Source organism: Aedes albopictus, chromosome 1 (genome assembly GCF_035046485.1).
Source record: "Aedes albopictus strain Foshan chromosome 1, AalbF5, whole genome shotgun sequence".
NCBI lineage: Eukaryota > Metazoa > Arthropoda > Insecta > Diptera > Culicidae > Aedes > Aedes albopictus.
In genome coordinates, this window is record NC_085136.1 from 271,065,589 (window position 1) to 271,093,383 (window position 27,795).

Here is a 27,795-nt window from a genome sequence, read left to right on the forward strand (position 1 = left end):
TCAGGCCGAAAAGGTCTTCAGGCCGAAAAGGTCTTCAGGCCGAAAAGGTCTTCAGGCCGAAAAAGTCATCAGGCCGAAAAGGTCTTCAGGCCGAAAAGGTCTTCAGGCCGAAAAGGTCTTCAGGCCGAAAAGGTCTTCAGGTCGAAAAGGTCTTCAGGCCGAAAAGGTCTTTTGACCAGGTCTTGGCCAAATTACTTTGTTCTATACCTGAATTATTCAGATTAATGACTTTTGCGACCTAACGTCCTTTGCAGCCTAATTACCTATTCGGCCTAATAACTTTTTCCGCCTAATGACCTTTTCTGCCTACTGGCCTATTTTGCCTAATGGCCATCAAACAATAAAACTGATTAAGCTTTTGTATTAATTTTAAAGGACGAGAAATATGTACATATCATTGAAATAAAATATGTTTAGAAATACAACAGCTTAAGTTATCAAAAGATTCTGCACCATGCCTTCCTCTGCGTCATATGAATAGGAATCCCAGCAAATTTTTAGAGTGATTTACCATTAGAGGCAGGTCACGGCTTTATAATTGCTTCATGCATCTTTATTTGAATATGAAGGGTCAGAATGCCGTTGGTAACGCTACGGTTCTATATTCATCCTATTAGAAAACAAGCAATTACGGTACCGTGTTAAATTTTAATACAAATACAATAATAAGAATAACGCTTGTGGCTCTATCACTTCTCTTGCATAATATACACAGAAAGCCGCTTATCTACGACACAACTTACTAACATACACTTTCTCGCCAATTCACTTACTTACAAGTTTACTCAAGAACTCACTTACTCATCAAGTCTCTGAGCATCTAGGTCACTTATTTATCAATTTAAGGCCCGTTTAGACTATCTGATTTGTCGGTCTGATTTGAGTGACTGCTCGAAAAAAATGTATGAAATCGTAAAGAAAAGTCACTCAAATCGCTCGAATCAGACCGAAAAATCAGATAGTCTAAACGGGCCTTTACTAAACAACTCATTAACACATTCATTCAAAACAGTCACTCACTTACCCATCAACCCATCAAGAAACCAACGCACTTATCAACCAACACACTTACAAAATCTCACTCACCAAGTCACTCACTTACTCTTCAATTCACCTACTCGGTTTATCTCTCATCAATTGATTTATTGATTCATTGTTCAGTACCTCCAGCAGATAGTCTTCAATTTGGTTTTAATACAAAAGTGTCCTTTTTTATTCATAGAGAAATAGGCAATTACTAAGCCACTCACTTACCGACTCACTAGTTCAATCAAATTCTCGGGATAACACATTGAAATAAAAAAGTGAAAATCATCAACGCCCTTACCAACAATATTTCAAGCTTGCTAAAATTCTGAAAATTTTCACATATACCAGTCATTCAATTCAGCATCCCCTTTGTCATTATATTGGATCGGCTTCGTCATGCTTCACGACATTTGAGCCTCTTAATTAAGTTAAAATGTTTATGATTGGTTTATGAGCTCAACACACATTGCAACAAAATTTGAATTTAGATTGAAACTGCAAGTTACGAAGAAATTACTTTTTTTTTAAACTGGAAAACAAGTTTTGTTCCAGCTGGAGCGTAATACCAACATAAAAAAAGAGTTTATACCATCCAGTATTGAAATAGCCATTCTATTAGGTGAAGTAAGTTACTAAAAATGCTTAACGTATCGGTTTTTCGTAGAAATTTTAAAGTGGAACTGTTATGCGTAAAATTTCAGTTGTGGGACAGACATGCGTAGAAATTAACCCTCTAATACCCAAATTTTTGATTTTGATCTAAATATCATTTTTCGTCATCTAAAATCGATTTAAACATGTTTTGGAAGATGATTCTTTTTAATTCTCGATATCGTGAATTTCAGTTTTTGATTTTTCTAATTTTTATTTTTGAATATCCCCACACTTTTATATTTTTCTTGGAAGCCAATTTTGGAAACGGATTTTTTGAGATGAAAACATTTTGAGATTTTATGATTATTGTTGAAATATTATTATTTTAAATTTTTTTCACAGGAAATTTTATTTTCCGTGTAATTTTAAGGAAAATAATTTTAGAGTGTATTCGATTCCCTTAAACTATTAAACAAGGATAGAATGATTTGGGAAAAATTTAAAATATGTTAATTGTAGCGATTCAATTCAATACAAAATAAACAATGGCCTTTAAAAGGTGACTAAAACATCAATTTTTCAATGATTTTCAAAAAATGTTAATACGCTTTAAAATACACCAAAAACCATTTTGAGATATACAGAACAGTCCTAGATATCAGCCAAGAATATAAAAAACGATTTTCTACGAAACAAAAATTACAAAAATGCTCAAACTATACCCCGTCTAAAGGCGGGATTGGGTATTAGAGGGTTAAACAGTGGGACAATTTGACTTGACATGCTTTTTACAGAGTCTTCGAACAAAGTATGTTATTTTTTGATGTTTTATGAAAATATATGTGAAAATAGAGCACTTGGTGCAAAAAAGTCAAAATCTCCAAAAAGCAACATGGGACAACTATGCTTAGAACGGCAGTGCAATAGGTTGACATAGTGATTTGTGAGTGAAATGATCAGTCAGTGAGCAAGTAAGCGAATAAGTGAGTGAGTGAGTGAGTGAAGGGTGAATAGGTGAGTTTTGGAGTTAGTGAGTGAGTGAACCTGGTAATGAGTGAATGTTTGAGCAAATGGGTGATTCAGTGATTTGGTGAATAAGATAAATGATAATTATGGGCAAGAGTGATAATTAATTAGTATGTCTTCAGTAAAAATTATGAGTACGGGAATCTGTAATAGGGTAAAGTCCTCGCGAAAACCAGCTTGGTGTTCGCCGACTCTTCAAGGACGCTGCAGTGGTTTCAAGTTGTTGGCCGGAATACGTGGCATGAATTTGTTCACGCTTCCAGTCTGTGTCAATTTTTATAAAGAGGGCAACTGATACCCTGAAACCAGATAGCAGGTAATGTCCTATGTGGACAGAAACTGTTGAATGACCCTTACAGCATTCAAAATGAGATCTTAAATAAGATGATTTCTGAAAAATCTTATTATTTCTATTACTAAATCTACCGGTTTCACAACAGAGCTTTTCGCGTACAGCAAAATTTAAGGAAGCTGCAACAAATAATGAATGTCATCCATTGCTCGTTCCAATGACACACTAGGGGGGACCTACGTGGGCGCCCCACGACACAGTGGCCACAAGTTGTGTTTTTCTGCCAATTTCCTCTCAATCGAACCAATAATTTGTTTACACTAGAAAACCATAAATTTTGCTTCTGAAGGGGAAAAAACCAAATGGCTACTCTCTGCCGGGCGCACCTCGGCCAGGTTCCACGCCGAGGCTATATAGCCGTCCGGGCTGTATCATTAATTTCATAGTTTATGCCTATTGCGCATGAATTACAATTTAAGCAAATAACAATGAGAGACCCCGGTCACTATTGGGTGCTGCTAGCCAGGGGAGCCGTTTTGCCATTAGGAGTGAAGAAGTCGAAAGGCCGATCCGGATCGAGTCCCTCGCAAACACACACATACGCCACAGGGAGAGATAATTTTAATGAGCTTTTCATTCCTGGGCGCGCGCAAAATGGCTCAAACCAAGTTCCGAATGGACCCGCCGGGTGTTTTGTAGTCGCATTACTGCCACTGCCGCCGCCACTACTGTTGTTGTTGCTGCTGCTGCTGCTGAAGAAGGCAAAAATAGCCTCCACCATGCTCCAGCTAGAGCATAACTGAATGGCAATAAATTATGGTGCTTCAAATGAAAAGTTTCGTGGGGCCATACCAACAACCGAATGGTGCACGGTGGGATAAATCGGGTAAATGATGGTTGATTTTTGAAAGAAACGTTCAGGTGAATGAGCAATCACTCCGTTACTTTTGGCGACAATCTTAAATTTTTGTCTAAAAATAGCGAGACAATAATGACCAAATTATAACTCGTGGGTTGCGGAAAAGTGGCTAAATAGACACTTCAATCTACAGGTACACAACAAAACATCATTAGAAACTGTGATCTTCTATGCCAGCTATAAGAAGATTTGTTGGTGATTTGCGAACTGTTGAACAGTTAGTACTGGATTTTATGTTTTCATTTGTTTTTCCAGATTTAGTTTCACGTAAATACCCCAATTCCATTCCATTCCTTCCATTCTTCATTCCATTTTCCAATATAAAGTAGCACATTTGTATCGGAAGTCTGGAACCCAAGTGCTGAATGCATCCTTAAGATAGCTCATCTTAATGTGCACCGATTCATGCTAATTGTTGAACGTTCCACTCCGATAGTCGGAATTTTATATAATTTGTTTGAAAATGGTTCCTGGAGGCTGCAGGATGCTTTCAGAGAGGTTATATGTATCCTACAGTGATTTAAGGCATATTTCGTTTCAAGACGTTTCAGGGTGTTTCACGTTTCAAGGCGCTTCAGGTGTTTTCTGGATATTTCTAAACGCGCATTAAACCTCCTGAAAGCCTCTGAAAACCCTTGAATTTTCTGAAATCCCTCCCTCTGAAATCTTCTATTGAAACTCCCTGAAACTCCCTGGAATCCTTTGGAATACAGCTGAAACCCCTTGGAACTTCCTAGAATGGCCATGAAACCACTTGGAACGCCCTTGAAACTTTCAGGCTTCATAAACTCACAGGAACACCCTTGAAACTCCAGGGACTGTATCATAAATCCATTGAAACTCCCTGAAACGCGCAAGAAAATAATCCAATCTCCAAGAGGGCTCATCCCAAGTAACATTCTGATTACCAATTAGTTTTGTAGAGGTTTTCAAACCCGGCATTAAACCAAATACTTTTTATTTTGGTTTCATGATGGCTTCTTCTTCTAGTCTATTTGACTAGCAAAGTGTTACTTGGGATGAACCGCCTGTAACACCCTTTAACACCCTGGTACGCCTTTGAAACATCCTGTAATTCCAGAAACGCCTCTGAAACTCTTTGAAACAGCCTACAGCGTTGCTTAAACCTGATAAGATACTCAAAACACTCATGAAACGTATCTAAAACATCATGAAACCTGGAACACCCTTTGAAGGCCCCTTTAAACTCCCTAGAGCGTTCTTTAACCCCTCTAAACCCTTCTGAAATATCCTAGTACTGTCATACTTAAATTTGGTTACTCAAGCTTCTCAAAACTCAGCGTTCCTTATACTGGTACGCCGTCAGAGAAATGATTTAACTATTGCGGCCAATTCTGAATTATTCTTGGAAAAACTACTCCATACACATACACCTCTTGTTCAACATCGTGTACGATCACTGGTTGTCGGAATAACATTCAACAGTACAGGGCATTTTCGTGCAGAGTACTGCCCAACGGTGTTTTGTCCAATCCCTTGCGGGTTGTTGCTGGAGTGAGGCAAGGATGTATACTATCACCGCTAACTGTTCCTTATCGTAATCGACGAGATCCTGGTAGGTGCGATTGACCGTGAACCAAATTGTCGATTGCTGTGGCAACCCATTTCCATAGAGTACCTAAATGACTTCGAACTGGCTGATAAAGTTGCTCTCTTAGCTCAACGTCGCTCTGATATGCAGAGTAAGCTCGATGATTTTCCCGACCGCTCCTCGGCGGCAAGTCTCGCCATCAACGTGAACAAGACCAAATTGTTGGATGTAAACAAGGTCAACTCTTCCAGCTTCACGGTAGCTGGGCAAGCAATAGAGAATGTGGAAAGCTTCCAATATCTTGGTAGCCAAATGGCGGCACCAAGATCGACATAGGTGCAAGGATCAAGAAAGCGTTGGATGCCTTTACGAGTTTAAGAAGTGTGTAGAAAAACAATCAGATTAGTCTACGCACCAAACATAGAATTTTCAAATCGAACGTGAAATATGTGCTGCTGTATGTCAGTGAAACTTGATATGTATCAGCGGTGAGCACTTAACGATTGCAGGTCTTAATCAAAAGATGCCTGCGATATATTATTCGTGCATGGTGGCCTTACGATTGGACCTCCAACATGGAGGAGCGGGAACAAAATCTGCATACAGGCATTAGATTAGAACCCAGTAGGACATCGCAGCACAGGCAGACCCAGAGGCTCATGGTGGCGCAGCCTCAACAACGAAATCAAGCAAGTCGACAGAAATTTGACCTGGTCACAGTTCAATGCGATGGCTGGCAATCGCCCAGAATGGAGATCTTTCAATATTCAGCCCACAGCCCCACCATGGGTGCCCACTGTCCAGGACTGAATGAAGAAGTAAGTCTTAGAGAATTTCTCCAGGGAAATTTCTCAAGGATTTCCTCAGGCAGTCCTCTATTCCTCGGGAATTCCTCCAGGAGTTCCTCGGGATGTTTTTCAATAACTCTTCAGGAATTTTTCCAGGAATTCCTCGATAATTACTCCAGGAACACCTCGGAAATTCCTTTTGTATTTCCTCGGGAATTTCTTTAAGAACTCCTCTGGAATTCCTCCAGGAGTTCCTCGGGATGTTTTTCAATAACTCTTCAGGAATTTTTCCAAGAATTCCTCGATAATTACTCCAGGAACACCTCGGAAATTCCTTTTGTATTTCCTCGGGAATTTCTTTAAGAACTCCTCTGGAATTCCTCCAGGAGTTCCTCTGGAATTCCTCCAGAAGTTTTTCGGGAATTCCTTCAGGAGTTCATCGGAAATTTCTCCAGGAGTTCCTCGGAAATTCTTCCAGTAGTTCTTCGGGATTTCTTCCTGAAGTTTCTCGGAAATTTCTCCTGGAGGTCCTCCAAATGCTCCTTGGAATTTTTTTCCAGGAGTTCCTAGGAAATTCCTTCAGGAGCTGCTCGGGAATTTCTCTATGATTTCCTCGGGATACCCTCTAGGAGTTTCTCTGGAATTCTCCGGGAATTCCTCCAGGAGTTCTTTGGGATTTTCTCCAGGAGTTTCTCGAAAATTTCTCCAGGAGTTCCTTGGGAATTCCTCGAGGAGTACCTTGAGAATTGCTCTAGGAGTTCCTTGGGAATTCCTTAGAAATTCTTTCGGAAGTCCTCCTGGAAGAATTTATGGGTAAATGTCTGAGATATTCCCGAGGAGCTTCTTAATGAATTCATGTGGAATTTTCGAGCGATTTCCGAAGAACTCTTGGAGAAATTCCTAAGGGAATCTTGAAGAGGAACTCCAATGAACTTATGAAAGAATTTCCTAGCAACTTCTAGGAATATTTCCATGGATCTCCTGGGAACATTGACGAGGAACTCACGGAGGGATCTTTCCGGGGAACAGTCAAAAGGTTTTTCTGTGGAACTTCTGAATTTTCGAGAAATTCCTGAGTAACACCTCAGATATTCCTGAAGGAATTCGAAAGCAACTCCTAGAGGATTTCATGAGGAACATCTGGAGAAATGGTCGAGAAACTCCTAAAGGAATCCCCGTTGAACTTTTGGAGGGATTCCCGAGAACTTCCTGTAGAAATTTTATAGAAACATCTTGAAGAATTTCCATGGATTTCTTGGAGGAATTCTTGTATTTCCTCCATATAAATTTCCGAAGAACTCCTGGAGAACGTGGAACTCGTGCAGGAATTTTCGATGAATTCCTGCAGGAATTCCCAAAAAACTCCGGAAGAAATTCCAGAGCTACTCCTGGAGAAATTCCCGAGGAACACCTGGAGGAATTCCAGTGAACTTCCTGGAAGTATTCCCGAGGACCTTCTGAAGAAACTTCCAAGGAACTTCTGGAGGAATTTCTGAGGAGCTCTTGGAGGAATTCCCGAGAAAATGCTGGAGAAATTCACGAGGAGCAACTTCCGAGGAGCTCTTGGAGAAATTGTTGAAGAACTCCTGAAGGAATATCGTGGAATTTCTGGAGATACTTCCGAGGACTCTTGGAGAAATTTCTGAGGAATATCTTGAAGAAATTCCATCGAACTCTTGGTGAAGTTTCCGAGAAACTCGTTGATAAATCCCCGTGAAACTCCAGCAGAATTACCGCCGGAACTCCTGAATAAATTTCCTGAGAAGTCCTTGAAAAACTGTCAAGATCTCTTAGACAAATTGCCGAGCAACTGGAATCTGGGGAGGGGGGGGGGGTGGTTGTGAAGTTATAAAGGAATTTCATAGAAGAATATCCGGGGAACTTCTGGAAGAACTGCTGAAGAAATTCCCCAAGTACTTCTGCAGAAATTCGCGAGAAACTCATGGAAGAGTTTCCTGGGAACTTCTGGGGAAAAAATGCCGAAGAACTCGTTAAGAAATTTTCGAGGGATTCCCGAGGAACTTCTGGGGAAAAAATACCGAGAAACTCCTGGAAAAAAAAAACCCGAGGACCTGTCGAAGAAACTCTTTGACGAATTCCAATGGAGCTCCTGGAGGAATTTTCGAGGAACTCTTGGAGGAACTTTTGGAAGAACTACTGAAAGAGTTCTAGGATAAATTCCCAATGAACTTCAGCATAAATTTCCACGGAGCTCCTGGAAGCATTTCCTGGGAACTTCTGGACGAATCCCCAGGGAACTCCTGGAACTAATACCATGGAACTCCTGAAGAAATTACTGAGGGACTTCTGAAGGAAATCACAATTAACTCTCGTGGACCTTCTGAAGGTACTTCAGAGGAGCTCTTGCAGAAATGTCAGATACTCCTGCAGGAATTCTTGATCAATTCTCGGAAAAATTCCCAAGAAATTCTTGCACGATTATCCAAGGAACTCCTGAAGGAATTCCCATGGAACTTTTGCAGAAATCCCCGATGAACTTCTAGAGATATTTTTCCATGAACTCCTGAGGATATTCTCGGGGAACGTATGGATGTATTTCGTAGGAACTCCTGGTGGAATTTCCGAGCATCTTCTGGTGGAATTTTCGTAGAACTACTGAATCATAAAGAGACTTTTGAAGCAACATTTGACAGATTCTTCTAATGAAAACTTTCAGATACTTATTTTTGAAACTATGAAGAAATATCTTCAGAAGTCTTAAAAAAAAGAGGATTCCCTGGAAGAATCTTTACCCGGCATCGCACGTATACATTAGTTTATTCTCGAAATCTTCTGATTGTTACCATGCCAACTTGTTCCCGATAAATAACCCCACATTGTCCTAAAATCTCAACTGAAATCCCCGTCTAACGGATACCTCAGAATTCTTTGACCGGATGTATATGGGGCTGTCCATAAACCACGTGGTCATGAGGGGGGTGGGGGGTTCGGCCAATGACCATTTTGTATGGACAAATAAAAATATTTGTGTGGACTAATGACCACGCGGGGGGGGGGGGGGGGGGGGGGGTGGGCGGTTTGAAAGTCCCAAAAAAAATGACCACGTGGTTTATGGACAGCCCCTATATTTGCCAGTTTCAGCTTCTTCCCAGCATCCTTTTGTTTTCTGTCCCTACTAGCTTTCTCTGGATTCATTAACCTGCTTCCAGAATTACCAATTTCTGTCCAGTATTGGTTTGAACTCCTAAACTACCAAGGGTCCAAAAAAAGTCGGGAGTCCAACTTTGACATGGCATTTCTCGGCCGTTTTGCAACCGATTACTAAACTTTTTTTTTGCGATGGAACCGGACAGGTTTCAAGAACATCGTCCATTTTATTAAATTTAAAATAGACCAGATTTTTTTCATAAAAATTCGCCAAAAATATTCTAAAAACTACATAAAAGCAATTTTGCCAATACAAATTTTAGAAGAATTCTTAAAAAATGCCATAATGTGGTAACTTTAACTGGTATCATTTGATACCTGATGTATGAGTGTTGACTGATAAGTAATAATAATGTAATAATTCAAGGACTCACGTGAGTTCGATTATACACATTCTCCAATGTGACAGAGTTTTGCAACTATCCTGAAGTACTTGGTTTTTCTATGCTGTCCTGGGACTAAACTAGAATTGAAAACCTGTTTAGATGTGCCTAGGTGAAAGCTGTTGTAATGTTGTTAGCCGTTCCATCAGTCCATCGAAACCCACTTGACCTAAAAACAACTTTTGATTTTGCCCTGAAGATGAGTGAATAAACGCTCGAAACGTCGGCCTTAATTTAAACAGTTGTTTTATAAGCAACCCGAGGACCGAAAATACGCCAGCAATCGCTATTATACTAAACTAGAATTTAGACATGGACGGGGCTAGAGCTCCGATGCATGGATAACGGGACCTTTTCATCACATTCGATTGTTTTGAACCTCTGACATAAGATCTGTACAGAAACCGATAGGTTTTTTTTTCTTCAGAAACTCCTCCAGGATCTTTCCTGCAATTTCTCTAAGTTTTTCAATAAAATTTTCTAAGAATTCCTTTAGAGCCATCCCAAAAAGTTCCTCCAGGTATTCCTCAGGAATTTCAATAAAGGCTTCCTCAACGATTACTTCAGAAATCTGTTCAAGAAATTTTCAAAAATTTCAACTTGGAATATCCAGAGGTGGAGTCTGGGACCATTTGGGCAAGAGCACCTATTTTGGGCCCTCTTCTATAACTCAGTCAATTTTGAACCGTTTGACTTGTTTTTTGAGATACGCACAGTATCTAATCATGTTCATTCATTCAAGTCAACCGGATTGAACTTGACTGAGTTATAGCAGCAAGTGCCCAAAGTAGGTGCTATTGGTCCCAGACCCTATCCATGGTTTTTTTTAGTAATTTTTGAACAAACGCTTCAGTATTTTTTATGTTATTTAACCCTCTAATACCCAATCCCGCCTTTAGACGGGGTATAGTTTGAGCATTTTTGTAATTTTTGTTTCGTGGAAAATCATTTTTTAATATTTTTGACTGATATTTAGGACTTTTCTGTATATCTCAAAATGGTTTTTGGTGTATTTTAAAGAGTATTTATTTTTTTTTTAAATCATTGAAAAATTGATGTTTTAGTCATTGTTAATTTTGTATTGAATCGCTGCAATTAACATATTTTAAATTTTACCCAAATCATTCTATCCTTGTTTAATAGTTTAAGGGAATCGAATCAACTCTAAAATTATTTTCCTTAAAATTACACGGAAAATAAAATTTTTCGTGAAAAAAATTAAAATAATAATATTTCAACAATAATCATAAAATCTCAAAATGTTTTCATCTCAAAAAATCCGTTCCCCAAATTGGCTTCCAGGAAAAATATAAAAGTGTGGGGATGTTCAAAAATAAAAATTAGAAAAATCAAAAACAGAAATTCACGAAATCGAGAAATAAAAAAAATCATCTTCCAAAACATGTTTAAATCGATTTTAGATGACGAAAAATGATATTTAGATCAAAATCAAAAATTTGGGTATTAGAGGGTTAATAAAGTACATATGTAAAATCCGTTATGAAATATCTGAAAGAATTCCTGGAGGAATCTCTGAAGGTATACCACAAGATATTTCTGAAGAAATTGCCAAAACAATTTCAAAAAGAAACCTTCTACAAATTTCTTCAGTAGCCTCTTGCAAATTTTTTTAAGGGACTCCACCATCCACAATTTTTCCAGGATTTATTTGAAATTGCTCAGAAATTCCGTTGCGTTATTTTTTCGAAATATATTTCAAAATTCCTACAAAAGTGCCTTCTGAGATTACTGAGGGAGATCCGTTAAGGGATTTTAACAGGGGTTGAATTAGTGTTTTCTTCAATTCCCTCTGAGATTCTTTCGGGAGTTAATTCTGAGATTCCAGGAACTCTTTCTGAGATTCCTCTACGTATTTCACCTCAGATTCGCCCAGGAATTCTTTCCGGGATTTCTCAAAGCATTCCTTTCGTGATTTCTTCAGAAATTTATTCCAGGATTCCTGCAGGCGTTTCCTAGTGGGTTTTCCCAGGGAGGTTTTTCAGGAGTTTTTTTTCTTCTGAAATGCCGAAAGAGGTTTCATCTGAGATTCTTCTAGAAGTGATTTCCGGGATTTCTTCAGCAATTCCAACCGGGATTCCTACAGAGATTATCACCGGGATTTCTTTCGGATTTTCTCCTGGGTTAACTCCAGGTACTCCTTCCGACATTATTCCAGGAATTTCTTCTGAGATTTATCATGAAGTAACTTCAGGGATATCTATTGTAGTATTTTTTTTGAGATTATTCCAGTTCCTTTTGGAACGTCTTCAGCAGTTTTTTTTTAATTCTCTGGAATTCTCACAAGAAATTCCAGAGAAAATAGATCCCTGAAGGAACTATTGCAGGAATCCCAGAGAGACTTCTGGACGAATTGCTTAGGAAATTGTTGGAGGAATTTCCCAAAGCACTCCTGTAGGAATTTTATTAAAAGCTTATGGAATAATTTCGTACAGATCTCCTGGATTAATTCTGTAATGAATTCCGTTAACCCTCGAGCAGTCACGTCTTCAGCCACCCTCAACGACACCACGCTCATGTTGTGTATCACAAGCGAGCTTTTTTCATGGTGCGTGTACTCAGTACACGACGCGACCGCTCCCGGGTTAAAATATCGTCTCGAAGGCTTTCGCAATAATCTCCGTGAGGATTTCCAATGGAACATCTGCGAGAATTCCAAAATTAGCTCCCGAGGAAACCTTTAATGGGTGAACGCGCTACAACGGACCAGATGCTCGCAATGCGCCTTGTGTTGCAGAAACGCCGCGAATACAACGTGCCCACACATCACTTGACCATCGATTTTAAATCGGCGTATGATACAATCGATCGAGACCAGTGTAGTATCGTAGAATATGTGGTAGGCCATGGATTCGAGAGAAGAGAACTGAGAGTAGAGTAGTCAGGACAGGTAATGAACCAGTGAATACACAGTGTGTGATCTAATTATTATTCCTATAAATAATCCGTCTATAAAATCCGAATTACTCACAATATTACAACCAGCTATGGCAGATTATGCACGAATACGGATTCCCGGATAAACTGATACGATTGATCAAGGCGACGATGGATCGAGTGATGTGCGTAGTTCAAGTATCAGGGATTGTCTCGAGTCCCTTCGAATCTCGCAGAGGGTTACGACAAGGTGATGGCCTTTCGTGCTTGTTGTTCAACATTGCTTTAGAGGGTGTAATTAGGAGAGCGGGGATAAACACGAGTGGAACGAACACGAAGTTAACTATCTACAAAACGCTTATTAGACCGGTCGTCCTCTATGGGCACGAAACATGGATCCTACGTGCAGAGGACCTACATGCCCTTGGAGTTTTCGAACGGAAGGTGCTGCGTCCCGAGCAGGAGAAAATAGCTGAAGAATAACTAATACAGGTATGGAAACCGAATACCTACAACCTGAATGAGGTATTAAGTAGCCCTGCATAAGAGGTAAAATACCTAAAATAATAACTGGTGTGCATTCTGTGCATAACGCGTGAATAATGACTTCAGGTATGGCAATACCTAAATAATAATCGGCGGTTTTCCATACAAATAGCGAATATTCCATCATTGAATAATACCTCAAGCAATCCTCAACACCAAACCAATAACTGGTTGAGGTAGTGTATCAATACCTACAAAATACCAAAATAAGTTATTTTCAATACCTGGATAACCGACCAATACCTTGTCTTGGTATGATACCTGACTTTGGTATGCTCTAGTTATGTGGCAATTATTCATTCCTGCTCGGGGTACCATCTATGGCGAAGTGCAGATGGAAGACGGGACTTGGAGAAGGCAAATAAACCACAAGCTGTATCAGCTGCTGAGAGAATCAACCATCGTCCAAACCGCGTAAATCGGAAGGCTACGGTGGGCGGATGACGTCATCAGGATGTCGGATAGCAACTCGACTAAAATGGTTCTCGAGAGTCATCCGACCGGTACAAGAAGACGTGGTGCGTAGCGAGTTAGATCAGGTGGAAGACTATCTACGTACCCTTCGCAGAGTGCGGAACTGGAGACACACAGTCATGGACCGAGTGGAATGGAGACGGCTACTATGTACAGCAGAGGCCACTCAAGCCTTAGCCTGACCGGTAAGTAAGGTTAGTAAGGAATCCCTGAAGTTTGTGCAGGAATTCCAACTTCCAAAGGAAACCCGAAAGCAGTTCCTGGAAGAATTTCTGTAGTAGTTCCTGGAGGAATCCCTGTGGGAGTTCTTTGAGGAAGCCCGGATGAAGCTCCTGGAGAAATCTCTGAAGGATATCCTGGAAAATCTCGCACGGTGTTTTAAGAGGAATCCCCGAGGAATACTGCAAGGAAGTCTTGCAGCAGATTAAAACAAAAACTTCTGGATGAATTCCGGATGAAATTCCTGTCGAGATCCCAGAAGAAACTCCTGGAGGCGTCTTTGAATAAGTTTCTGGAGAAACCACGGAAGGAATTCTTCCCAGAAAGAATTGCCGAAGAAATCCCTGGAGGAATCTCGGAATGAATTCTTAGAGTTATCTCGGAAGGAATTCCTAGAATCTGAAACTCCTGCAGGCATGCGGGTTAGATTCTTTAAAGGCATGTCAGTAGAAGCTTCTTGAAGAATGCCAGGGGAATCTTCTGAAGGAATCCTGAGTAAACCCAATGGAAAAATATCTGAAGGAGCTCCCTCATCGCGGAAGACACTCCAAAATAAATCGCAGGAAGAATTCCTGGTTGAATCTCAGCAAGCATTCCTTGAGATATACCGGGAGAAATGCTTTGAATAATGCCCGAAGGAATCGCAGTAGAATCTCCTGGAGGAATCTCTTCATAAAGTCAAACATTAGCCTACCTCTCCGAACGCGTGAACCACACACATAAATTTCAATCACGCTACCTGAGAGCTGGACATATTACAACAAGGATTCTTGAAAAGGATTTCGATGAGGCATTATTGCATGGGCTTCTCAGTTAGCAGTATTCTAGAGAATTTCAGATTGCATTTTTAGAATAATTGCATTTTGACCTCATTTTTCGAGTTTTGTCCATCTGTTCGGCGTCGAGTATACTACGAAGTCAGCCAGAGAGGAGTGGCGGTAGTAGTACTGTGTTAGGTAGCTTCCCCTTCGAGGGCCGCGTCGCGTCGCACCGTTTTGAGAAGTTCCGTGAAATGGGCTGCTGCGGTTTCGGCGGCTGCGGAGCAGAAATATCTACGACTGCGCAAATGGATGGCTGCGGGGGATTTGGGGATTGTCCACCATCATCAGAGACACAATCTGCAAATTTTCCGATTAGGTAGCGCGGCGGCAGATTTTTTTTTTTTTGCTTCCCTTCTGTAGTAGATCTCTTGGTTGGCTGGATCCCGAGGGGGTGCCTTTTTTCCGGCACAATTGAATCACTTATGAGGTACGATTATGGAGTCATTTCGTAAATGAGTTGAGGATATCACGACCAGGTGGCTGCTGACCGTGGTGGTTGGAGGCACGACGAATAGAAGTGAGAAAGCGTGAAATCGAAATGATCTCCTTTGGGGTTGGTTGTTTTGTATTTGGGATGGTGACATGTTTAGATCATAGGTGTAAGTTGTGTTTTGTTTTCTACACGGTTTATCAATCAAGGCTTAGATAGCGTATGGAATATCAATTGGAGTGCCCAGAGGGTATTCAGCAACATCATGCTGAGTTGGCGAGCTCGATTCCCGCTCTGTTCAGGATTCTTTCTTAATGTCCTTAGACAATGGACATAAAGTATCTTCGTGTAGTGTAGAAAGTAATTCCAAATACATGTTGTTTAAAAATATGTAGAATATTATACTTGCTGTTGCACAAAAAGCGGTTTGATTTGAAGGCCTTACCTGTAAATAGAAGAAGAATATTGTTATTATTATTGCCTTTTATTAATGAAGATTTTAAAAGAAGGAGAATAAGTATAAATTAGAGTATATTCGTATGAGCAGTAGTTTCATCTCCGCCAAAATGCTTTTAAGACCTACACTGGAAGGCTAAAAATATCGACAATATCGACAAGATAAATCACTTCATCTCACCCGATAACCGATATGGACAAATTGGCGTGCCATATTCCGGTTACAAATGCCGCCTGTTAAGCCTTCTTTCGTGAGGTTTCGTGAGGCGCAAGCGCCCACATAGTTTTCCAGCGTGTTGTCTTGTCACAAACGAAGGCCACCACTTTTTTCTTTCTTTCAGTTTTGCATGCGCCGTCGGGCATCTGATGAGCTTAAATTACCTGACGCGCACGGCTTGACAAATATTTATGTTCCGATTTTCGAAACATTGTAAAACAACTTGCTGTCTTGGGCTGTGCCGGGCCGATTACGGAGCGCACCGCTTGTATTTCGTGCTCTTACATTCAGTTGTTGTAGGGGTGAAAGGGGGTAAATGAATCAGGTGGAATAAGTTTTGATTGGATAGGAGAAGATTTCCCAAACTTTCGAGAGAAGCTTTCCCAAGCTTCTAGAAGAAGCTTCTACGAAAAGCTTTTTCAAGCTTCTAAGAGAAGCTTTCCAACCTTCTGGGAGATACTCCGATAAGCTTCTGGAAGTAGCTTTCACAAGCTTCCGGGAGAAGCCTTCCAAAGCTTTCGAGAGAAGCTCTACCAAGCTTCTGGGAAATGCTATTTAAAGCTGCTTTTCCAAACTTGATGGAGAAGCTTTCCCTAGCTTCAGGTAGAAACATTCCCAAGTTTATGGGAGAAGCTTTTCCATCTTCTGGGGGGAACTTGCTTAAGTTTATGGGAAATGCTTTTCCATGCTTTTGGAAGAAGTTTTTCCAAGCATCTTAGGGAAGCTTTCTAATGCTTTTGGGAGTAGTTTTTTCAAGCTTCTGGGGGAGGTTTTCTCAAGCTTCTGGGAGATGCTTTTCCCAAACTGAGAGAAGCTTTCCAAGCTTCTGAGAGAAGCTTTCCAAGCTTCTGAGAGAAGCTTTCCAAGCTTCTGAGGGAAGCTTTCCAAGCTTCTGAGAGAAGCTTTCCAAGCTTCTGAGAGAAGCTTTCCAAGCTTCTGAGAGAAGCTTTCCAAGATTCTGAGAGAAGCTTTCCAAGCTTCTGAGAGAAGCTTTCCAAGCTTCTGAGAGAAGCTTTCCAAGCTTCTGAGAGAAGCTTTCCAAGCTTCTGAGAGAAGCTTTCCAAGCTTCTGAGAGAAGCTTTCCAAGCTTCTGAGAGAAGCTTTCCAAGCTTCTGAGAGAAGCTTTCCAAGCTTCTGAGAGAAGCTTTCCAAGCTTCTGAGAGAAGCTTTCCAAGCTTCTGAGAGAAGCTTTCCAAGCTTCTGAGAGAAGCTTTCCAAGCTTCTGAGAGAAGCTTTCCAAGCTTCTGAGAGAAGCTTTCCAAGCTTCTGAGGGAAGCTTTCCAAGCTTCTGAGAGAAGCTTTCCAAGCTTCTGAGAGAAGCTTTCCAAGCTTCTGAGAGAAGCTTTCCAAGCTTCTGAGAGAAGCTTTCCAAGCTTCTGAGAGAAGCTTTCCAAGCTTCTGAGAGAAGCTTTCCAAGCTTCTGAGAGAAGCTTTCCAAGCTTCTGAGAGAAGCTTTCCAAGCTTCTGAGAGAAGCTTTCCAAGCTTCTGAGAGAAGCTTTCCAAGCTTCTGAGAGAAGCTTTCCAAGCTTCTGAGAGAAGCTTTCCAAGCTTCTGAGAGAAGCTTTCCAAGCTTCTGAGAGAAGCTTTCCAAGCTTCTGAGAGAAGCTTTCCAAGCTTCTGAGAGAAGCTTTCCAAGCTTCTGAGAGAAGCTTTCCAAGCTTCTGAGAGAAGCTTTCCAAGCTTCTGAGAGAAGCTTTCCAAGCTTCTGAGAGAAGCTTTCCAAGCTTCTGAGAGAAGCTTTCCAAGCTTCTGAGAGAAGCTTTCCAAGCTTCTGAGAGAAGCTTTCCAAGCTTCTGAGAGAAGCTTTCCAAGCTTCTGAGAGAAGCTTTCCAAGCTTCTGAGAGAAGCTTTCCAAGCTTCTGAGAGAAGCTTTCCAAGCTTCTGAGAGAAGCTTTCCAAGCTTCTGAGAGAAGCTTTCCAAGCTTCTGAGAGAAGCTTTCCAAGCTTCTGAGAGAAGCTTTCCAAGCTTCTGAGAGAAGCTTTCCAAGCTTTTGAGAGATGCTTTCCAAGCTTCTGAGAGAAGCTTTCCAAGCTTCTGAGAGAAGCTTTCCAATTTTCTGAGAGCAGCTTTCGAAGCTTCTGATAGATGCTTTCCAAGCTTCTGAGAGAAGCTTTGCAAGCTTCTGAGAGCAGCTTTCCAAGCTTCTGAGAGAAGCTTTCCAAGCATCTGGGAAAAGCTTTCCCAAGCTTCTGAGAGAAGCTTTCCAAGCTTCTGAGAGAAGCTTTTCCAAGCTTCTAGGAGAAGCTTTCCCAAGCTTCTGGGAGAAGCTTTCTCCAGCTCCTGGGAAAAGCGTTCCCAAGCTTCTGGGAGAAGCTTTCCCAAGCTTCTGGGAGAAGCTTTCCAAGCTTCTGGGAGATGCTTTCCCAAGCTTCTGGGAGAAGTTTTTCCAAGCTTCTGGGAGAAGCTTCTCCATGTTTCTAGGAGAGAATTCCAAAGTTTCTGTGAAAAGCTTTCCAAAGCTTCTGGGAGAAGCTTTCCAAAGCTTCGGGAGAAGCTTTCATAATGCTTTTAGGAGAAGCTTCCACAAGCTGCTAGGAGAAGCTTTCCCAAGATTCTGGGAGAAGCTTTCCCAAGGATTTGTGATAAGCTTTCCCAAGCTTCTAAAATAAGCTTCCCATGCTTCTAAGAGAAGCTTTCCAAGCTTCTAGGAGAATCTTTCCAATCTACTGAGAAAAGCTTTCCAAGCTTCTGGGAGAAGCTTTGCCAAGCTTCTGGGAGAAGCTTTCCTAAGCTTCTGAGAGAAGCTTTTCCAAGCTTCTAGGAGAAGCTTCTCCAAACTGCTGGGACAAGCTTTTCCAAGCTTCTGAGAGAAGCTACTCCATGCTTCTAGGAGAACCTTTCGCAAGCTTCTGGGAGAAGCTTTCCCAAGGTTCTGGGAGAAGCTTTCCCAAGCTTCTGAGAGAAGCTTTTCCAAGCTTCTGGGAGAAGCTTTTCCAAGCTTCTGGGAGAAGCTTTTCCAAGCTTCTGGGAGAAGCTTTTCCAAGCTTCTGGGAGAAGCTTTCTCAAGCTTCTGGGAGAAGCTTTCCCCAGCTTCTGTGAGAAGCTTTCCCAAGCTTCTAGGAGAAGCTTTCCCAAGCTTCTGGGAGATGCTTTCCCAAGCTTCTGGGAGAAGCTTAACCAAGCTTCTGAGAGAATTTTTTTCAAGCTTCTGGTAGAAGCTTCCCCAAGCTTCTGGAAGAAGCTTTCCCAAGCTGCTGAAAGAAGCTTTTCCAAGCTTCTGGGAGAAGCTTTTCCCAAATTTTGGGAGAAGCTTTTCCAAGCTTCTGGGAGAAGCTTTGCCAAGCTTCTGGGAGAAGCTTTGCCAAGCTTCTGGGAGAAGCTTTGCCAAGCTTCTGAGAGAAGCTTTCTCAAGCTTATAGGAGAAGCATTCTCAAGCTTCTGGGAGAATCTTTCTCAAGCTTCTGGGAGAAGCTTTCCCCAGCTTCTGTGAGAAGCTTTCCCAAGCTTTTTGGGAGAAGCTTTGCCAAGCTTCTGGGAGAAGCTTTCCCAAGCTTCTGGGAGAAGCTTTCTCAAGCTTCTGGGAGAGCTTAACCAAGCTTCTGGGAGAATGATGATTAACCTGGGCTTGTTAGGGGAATATCTGTAAATAAAAAGAAAATCGGGTTAAGTACGGTTCCTTTGAATTCCACTAAGAATTTGCATCCTTTGACAGATAAGTATTTCGACCTCAACTGTAAGGTCGTCTTCAGTGTCTTGTACTTGTAAGTCGAGTCAAATACAAGACACTGAAGACGACCTTACAGTTGAGGTCGAAATACGTATCTGTCAAAGGATGCAAATTCTTAGTGGAATTCAAAGGAACCGTACTTAACCCGATTTTCTTTTTATTTATTATTCTGGGAGAAGTTTTTCCAAGCTTCTGGGAGAAGCTTTCCCAAGCTTCTGGGAGAAGCTTTCCCAAGCTTCTGGGAGAAGCTTTCCTAAGCTTCTGGGAGAAGCTTTCCCAAGCTTCTGGGAGAAGCTTTCCCAAGCTTCTAGGAGAAGCTGAACCAAGCTTCTGGGAGAAGTTTTTTCAAGCTTCTGGAAGAAGCTTTTCCAAGCTTCTGAAAGAAGCTTTCCCAAACTTCTGGTAGAAGCTTCCCCAAGCTTCTGGGAGAAGCTTTCCCAAGCTGCTGGAAGAAGCTTTTCCAAGCTTCTGGTAGAAGCTTTCCTAAGCTGCTGGGAGAAGCTTTTCCAAGCTTCTGAGAGAAGCTTTCTCAAGCTTCTAGGAGAAGGATTCTCAAGCTTCTGCGAGAAGCTTGTGCAAGATTTTTTTTATTATACCGATTATGCATTTCGTACCGATTTCCCCTCAAAGCATTCAGTAAGTGAGCCAACAAGCGTGCCCGCCGCTGCTGCTGTTAAGTTCCGAAGACGATGACACTCCGGTGCCCGTAATCTGATAATGGATGCAGTGCGTTTTCCGCTCAATTCACTCGGAGTCGAGAGTCGTTTGTCTTTTTATAGCGGGCCGCCCGTGACGTTTGGATTTTACTACTCCAGTACCCACCACCACTGACTGCGTGGATCACTTTCAATCCAATAATAATGGAAGGCCTTCCAGAGCTCCAGTGGATGGGTGCATGACTGAAAAGCAACGCTTTTCAAGCCTAAGTCCGATCATTCGTATTCAACATATTCTCTACTTGGAAGCTGAGAGCAATCTCCTTTTCCAGTTAGGATGTTATGCCAACAAGAAGAAGAAGATCTGCCACTGCGATCGATCTGAAATCTGGGTCACTCCTCAAGATGCATCTCGCCGACCGCAGTTAAACGAAAGTATGCAAGCATGCTCGGATCTCGAAACCGGCGGTTAAGTTCTTGGCAGCAGCCAGCCAGCGCATCTTCACCGTCGTCGTCGTCGTTAAGTCGACAACTTCATTCGCACCGCGCAGCCAAAGTCTTAATCCGATTAATCCGAGTGCACTTACTCAGCGGTTAAGCCGTTCCGTGCATCGTGGTGGAGGATCCACTCGAATCTCACTTTTCTATTCGGTGTTCAGGTGCACATGTGCGTGGGAACGGAACGTGGATTAGAGGTTCTCACTTTTATTTTAATCGTTATTCTCTGTTATGAATATTGTGGGATATAAGACTTCTTTTTAGCATTTGTATCAAAGGACTTTAAATTTAAATTTGAAGGTTTCCATGTAATTCTTGTGATTTTTTTTTTAAATTCATATTTACAGGTCTCATTTTCACGCTGGGCGAAGGATAAAATTTATCGGATGCTTGAGGGGTCGTTCATATACTACGCAGACTTCTTGGGGGAGGAGGGTCTGGCCAAAGTCTACGCTCCCTTACAAATTTTTAAATTTTTGTCTCCGAGGCGGGATGGGAGGGGTCTCAGATTGCCAAGTTCTGGTTAACGTGGTTTAGGAACACTCAGCCTCTGACCGGGATTCTTTCCTTCGCAGCCTTATTGATCTTTAGCCCATTCAGGACCTTCTTAACCTCATCCAAGGTTGGTGATCCCACTCTGCTTCACCGTTGCCACCTTTGTTTTGTTTGTCAGTGAATTCTCTTCCTATGGTCATTACACATGGTGGGCACTAGCGCAGTCTTGACAGTAGTGTAGAATCATTCATACACGGAGAGACGAAACTACCCAAAAGTGAGTTCTTTCCTCTCAACTTCGGGGTTGCGTGCGTCAAGCCAATTGGCTTCTTTAGCGGTGTTGAGATAATTTCATATTCAGAACCTGCATGCAAAACTGAGCCGAAATCCAAATTTTCATGAATTTTGGTGACCGGGAACCTATTTAAAAATCAGTTTGAAGTTTGTATGGGAGCGATTTGTCGAATCACCCCTCATCGCATTTTGTACTGGGCGGAGCTGTCATTTTGTACTGGGCTCTTCGAAAGCGATTTTAGGTACTAAAATGAAGTTCTAAAAATCTGAAAAAATTCATGGTGGTTCAGAAAAATGTGCTCTTTCGTATAAAATCAAAAAATCATTACATTTTTCTTAATTTAAAAACCCAATTTTGAGTTGAAAGAATCGATGTTTATAGTGGGTTGTTTTTGCTTGCTTCCATGTGAAATAAATACATAATTTTAAGTTTTTTTTCACCCAACCGAAATTTCGACTAGGTTGTATTCACTCAAGTTTGAGTACTGTGCTAGAAACTCAGTGTTGGGTTGACGCACTGAACTGCAAAAGTTGGGCTGTTTCTCTCTTCATCCTCTGACAACAATAGAAAGAGCGCATGAAAAGGGAGATGAAAAAGAACTCAAAATTTAGTGTAAAAGTACCTAATTTTGAGTTTTTCAGTTTCTCCGTGTAGATAATCGTTGACGCAGTCAGACGTTCGTTACTGTTTCTCCGTGCTGTGAGCTCAATTGATGAGTACCGTGTGTAGTGTCCGGTGCAACCAATGCCGGCGGCCAAAACTCTGCACAACGAGGAAAATTGCGAATGACGAAACCTACTCATGTGAGATACTTTACAAGACTGAAGTTTGTTTTCATCTTGACCATTTCAGGGTGTCTACTACCTGGAAAAACTTGGAAAACCTGGAATTATCAGGGAATTTCATTCAACCTGGAAAATACCTGGAATTATCAGGGAATTCTGGATCCGAACAGGGAATTTTTGGTGGTAAGAAATTGTTGTTGAAATTGTAATAATTTATTGAACATGAAACATCACAGAGACGAGTAAGTTTGAAATAGACCAATATGAATTTCTTTAAGAAATTGTGGTGAAGTATAGAGATAAAATGCTTGAATTTCTTCAACAAGTTTTTTTTTTTGTAAAACTTATGGAATCTCTTTTGACAGATAACAAAAACTGAATAAGAAAACAAAAGATTTTTCGATTTCTGAGTAAGTCCAACTCACCCACTAAGCAGAAATAATTGTCGGTGTAATGCCTTTATTTTGCAATTAGGCTGAAACTATGAGGATTTTTGAGTACTGATGGATCTTCAGTAACATTAGTGAGAATCACTTATAGCGAAATGAAAACCTCATGTGCTTCTGGAAATTCGGGGTGTGACATCACTTTGAGCAACTTTAACAATTGTTTCCCAAATAAAAGGAAATATCAAAAATCCTTACCAATGGATAGATACATTTATTAGAAATTGGTTTCAAATTTGATCTGAAATCCTAACATCACGTCTCTATGAACTCCACCGTATATTGTTTCGGTAGCTGCTTTTTTTCCTAAATAGTTCAACCGAAAATACTTCTAGTCATGCCGCCATAAAGTTTTCTATAAGTTTTTTGTTATAAAATTCAGCAATGTTTTTCCTGCCTTGTACATTTATGGGAAATTTGGCAGTCTGTTCAATTTACTGAATTTATCATTATGTGTAATAGAAACCTGGAATTATTTTCTTAGACCTGGAAAAAACCTGGAGAAATCAGGGAATTTTGTTTTTGTAAACAAGTAGTCAAGTAGTCATTTGTTTCGTTTGCTTTGTTCATCTGATAGCTTATCACCGCTGCTAATACTATATGTCATTGTTATCCCTTTCTTGGTATCCCTAGCACAACTTACAATTGTATTCGTTCTAAAAACAATATTTTCAATCATCACATTCACAACCATCCTACTTTCCAATCACCATCTTTGTCACTTTTATAACCTATTTGAACCTTTACCACAGTCATTTTGATCTTCCATCTCTCTTCATCAACATCTCTCATCAGCAACATCTCTCATTTCTTATCTCTCATCTCTCATTTCTCATAATCAACATCTCTCACCTCTCATCTTTCATCTCTCATCTCTCTCGTATCTCATCTCTCATATCTTATGTCTCATATTCCATCTTTCTTATTTCATCTTTCATCAGTATCATCATCATCTTTAACCTTTCATTTCTCATTTCTCATAACTCATATTTCATTTCTTCTCTCTCACCTCCCATCGCTCATTATCATCATCATCTCTCATCTTTCATCTCTTATCTCGCATTTCTTAACTGTGAGCTCTCAACTTTCATCTTATTTTTCATTTGAAATATCTAATCTATATGTATCTCGTACCTTTCATCTCTCATCTACCATCTCTCGAATCTTATCTCTTATCACGCTTCTCTCATTTTATCATTCTTTTCTTATCTTTTACCTGTCACCGCTCATCTCTCATCATCATCATCATCATCATCATTATCATCATCATAATCATCTCTCATCTTTCATCTAAAAACGGCAATCACTTTTGGATAGGACAAATTGACGAAGTAAGGCTTATCCTGGACAAACACATAAGCTGAAGTGTTCCTGAATCCTGAGAACACTTTAGAACGGAACAAGTTTCATTTTATTCTTTTGTCACAGTGCTCGTCACACACGCGTCAAGGGGGGGGGGGCATGTTAAATAATAAATGTATTTGATGGAAAGATACCCAAACAATTAGGCAAAATCCCTGAAATATTTGGACTTGTTTGGAAAGTTTCTGGGGACTCGAACCTTAAAATGTTTTGATTAACTTATTTGTGCCCTTCCTTAAAATGTTATATTCTGACCATAACTTTCCGAAAGCTGGGGGAGGGATGGGGAGTGAGTGACATAAGAGAAAACTGAAATTTGTGTCAGCCTTATTCAGAATATTTGAGCCATCATTAAATTTTGATACTTATTGATGGCTTATATTCCGACGTTATGTTAAACGTATAAGCAGAGCTGAAAAATATCCAAACTTTTTGTTGATTGTTTGACCAACTTCACTAGCAAGCAAAGTTTTTTTTGCACACTTTAGCCTATATTTTATTATCTTTGGTTACAAAATTCATGTTAAATTTGACAATAAAAATGCAAGCAAGTGAAATTTCTCATACTAAAACCCATTAAAATTTTAATAACATTACATCGATCTCAAGCATTATACAAAAACTGTGCGCACTAATTATATACGCAAAAGGGGATTGAAAAAACTTTGTTCGGGGTTGATACGATAAACTTTTGATTTTATCATACTGTATTTTTACGTCTCAAGAATCTGAAATGGTGTGATTTGACGAAATCGCTTTAGTTTTGTCAAGATTGTGTTGTCTTACACATATTTATCGCTAGCATCGATTTTGTTGAGTTTCATAATTTCGTCGAAGCATCCAATGCTGATTCTGCAACACTGCCGGTAGTCTCTATTTTGTTTATACTGACACCGTCTTCAGCAAGAGGCTGTACAGCTGAATGAAACTTAATCGAACTCTTATCCTATGAAGAGATCTGAGTTACCGCCTCGTAACCGACTGCTTGTTTGATTCGCTGAGTCTATTTGTGCTAAAAATAGTGTTTATTCACTTCTAAAAATTGTTCCTGCACTGATAAGTGATATAAACTGAACATCATTATCTTTGTGTTATATCGTTAAGAAGTTTTGGTGCTCTAATTGAACCTAAAACGACAGCAAAATAAAAAGCCGAGAAGCTTCAGAATCTTCAATCGCCATTTCATACTTTTGTGACTGTGAGTACCTACTTGGATTCACCATAATGCAGTGTAACAAATGCGCGTTCGCCATCGACCGTAAGATCGAACGATACACTGTCTGCGAGGGAAAATGTGCGAAACGATATCACGCTGACTGCGTTGGCTTAGCTGAGGACACCGTTCGTGCTTTGTTCGCCAAAAACATTCTTTGGATGTGTGATGCGTGTTTGGCAGACTATTGCAGTTCTCGTGATGCCACCACCGATGCCCCCGCCGAGGATGTCGTTGAAACGATTGACTGCTGCACTCATAAATCAACATGTGAAGCCGAAATCGAGGAGCTGAAGACGAAAGTGAGCGATATTGTTGATGTACTCACTACGATTATATCTCAACGCACAGAACAGCAAACGTATAGACAGCAACATTCTACGCCTGTTTCACCTGCTGTGTACAATAGCCAGCTACTCAATGGAACTCGAGATACGAGCGAATGCGGATCTATTGGTAACACTACATCTTTAACGCAAACCGATATTGGCGATACGTTCTCTCTCTTTTTGACCAATGTTGATTGTAGAACTACAAATGAAGACATTACTAGGCTCGTATGCGATAGTTTGAATATTGACGATTACTGTAAAGTGAAGGTGAGGAAGCTTGGTTCTAAGCAGAAAGAATTTGAAAGAGATTACATTTCTTTCAAAATTATGTTAGACAAAAAATTGAAATCGTTGGCTTTACAGCCTTCTACATGGCCTAAACATCTTAAATTCAAAGAATTTGAAAATCGCCACGTTGTTTGGCAACCAAATCAATCGTGAAGAAATCGGTAATGTTGTGTTTTATTGTTGTTAGCTGTCTCATTATTGTTGTTAAAATCGGTATTGTTGTTGTGTTAGCTTATATATAAATGGTTGATTGTGTTACTCAAGCTTCTTAGTATTTTACGAATCATTGATTTTCATAGCCTAATCTATCAATGTCTGTGTTAACGTAGTTGTATAGTATTAAGATTACATTTTAATAAGACCAAAAATTGGTCAGTTAAAATTACAATTGAATAAATATGGAATGGAACGGTTATACGCTTCGTGACGCTAACCGCACGGCCACGAGGCTCCACTGATTTTCTAGCTATTTTCTTGCTAACCGTTCATCATGTTATCAAAAAGACCGCGGTTTGATGTATCGCATGCATGAGTTTGCTTCACTTTTACATTTGGCCACTTTCGGCGTGACACACGGAACCGATTCCGAAACACTACCGGTAGTTTCAATTGTTTTCTTTTATTTGTGAATTTTAACTTAGGCTAATTGTTCACACCGTTTCACATGTGATCTGCGCCTATTTGCTAAACATTTATTAAGTTATCGAAAAAACCGCTATTTGATGTTGTAACCTGTGGTTACAATTTTGTGTACTTTTGTTGTTGCGTGCATTTTACCCACATACACCACTGTGTTTTGTGCCATTTAATTTGATTATTTTTATTAATTTTTATTTATTTAGTTAAAATTAGGGATATAAATTCGTATGTATATTGTATCGGTGAGGCATTTGACCCCCAATCTCCCCACTCCAAGGCACACATCAGCAGCAACAAGCAGCAGAAACAATCGAGTGCGGTGTGTGGTGTTTTTTGTTTTGATCGAGAGGAAATGGTTACGAACCGCGAACAACGACGGACGCGATTTTGTTCCCCGTTTAATTTGACCGGGAAAAAGCGCGAATCAGCCTCCGTGTCGCATATATTAGCTGGATGGTTGTTCCCAGCAACGTCGGGAGTGTCCGTTCGTAGTTCCCAAAGAGGAAAGTGCCGGCCGCGGTTCGGGAACAAGTGAGTGCTAGTGATAGTGCCAAAAGGTGTGTGGACCACCGCCATTGCGGTTCGCCAAGTGTACCACACATCGACCGTTCTCGCTACACGGGCTCAGCCAATAGAGCCAGTCTCGCCCGTGTAGCTAATTGTCAAGGAGAACGAAGACAAGTTTGTACAAAGGGGCGTACAACTTGTGGCAGCATTCTGCGGAATCTGCCGGGATCATTCACGGCGAGTGGATAGATCCGGTGTTTTACACCACCGTCGCTAGGGGGGATCCGACAAAGGAGCCCGCTCTTCCCCCTAGCTAAACGCCAAGGACGACTGCTCAGCAGTCTTAAAGTGCCCAAAAAGAAGAAGAAGCAGAAGAAGAAAGAAGAAGAAGAAGGAGGAAGCTTCGCACAGGCGTGTGAAGCCAGCGACCACCATCACCACCGCTGCTGTTCATCGAAGGGCCCCAACGAGTCGACCAAAGCGAAAGTGCGAAAAGGGAGAACGGGGCAAAACGAAGGTCAGATAGATTAATTAAAAGAATATTGCGAAATTTATTTATTTATATTTTCCCAATTAATTTCATCCGAAATCTGAATTTTAAGTGGAGGTACCCTGCTTTAGGCCGCCCTGCCGGGTAACAGCGGGTAAGGGCTGAAAGCTTCTCCTAACCATTGGCGCCCAACGTAAATTTGACGAAAAATCTTCGATTTTTCTCACTGAGCGAGGGGTACTTCCACCAAAATTTGGATTTTGGGTGGAATAAACACAGTGGTGGGGATATTTTTCACAGTCGCGTGGTCG

At 40.8% G+C, this 27,795-nt stretch overlaps 1 protein-coding gene across 9 annotated transcripts in view; it reads right to left on the reverse strand.

Moving 5' to 3' along the window:
* LOC109429323 (ras-related and estrogen-regulated growth inhibitor) overlaps positions 1 to 27,795 on the reverse strand; it is a 279,937-nt gene that overhangs the window by 94,587 nt on the left and 157,555 nt on the right. The gene's annotated exons all lie outside the window — the stretch shown is intronic.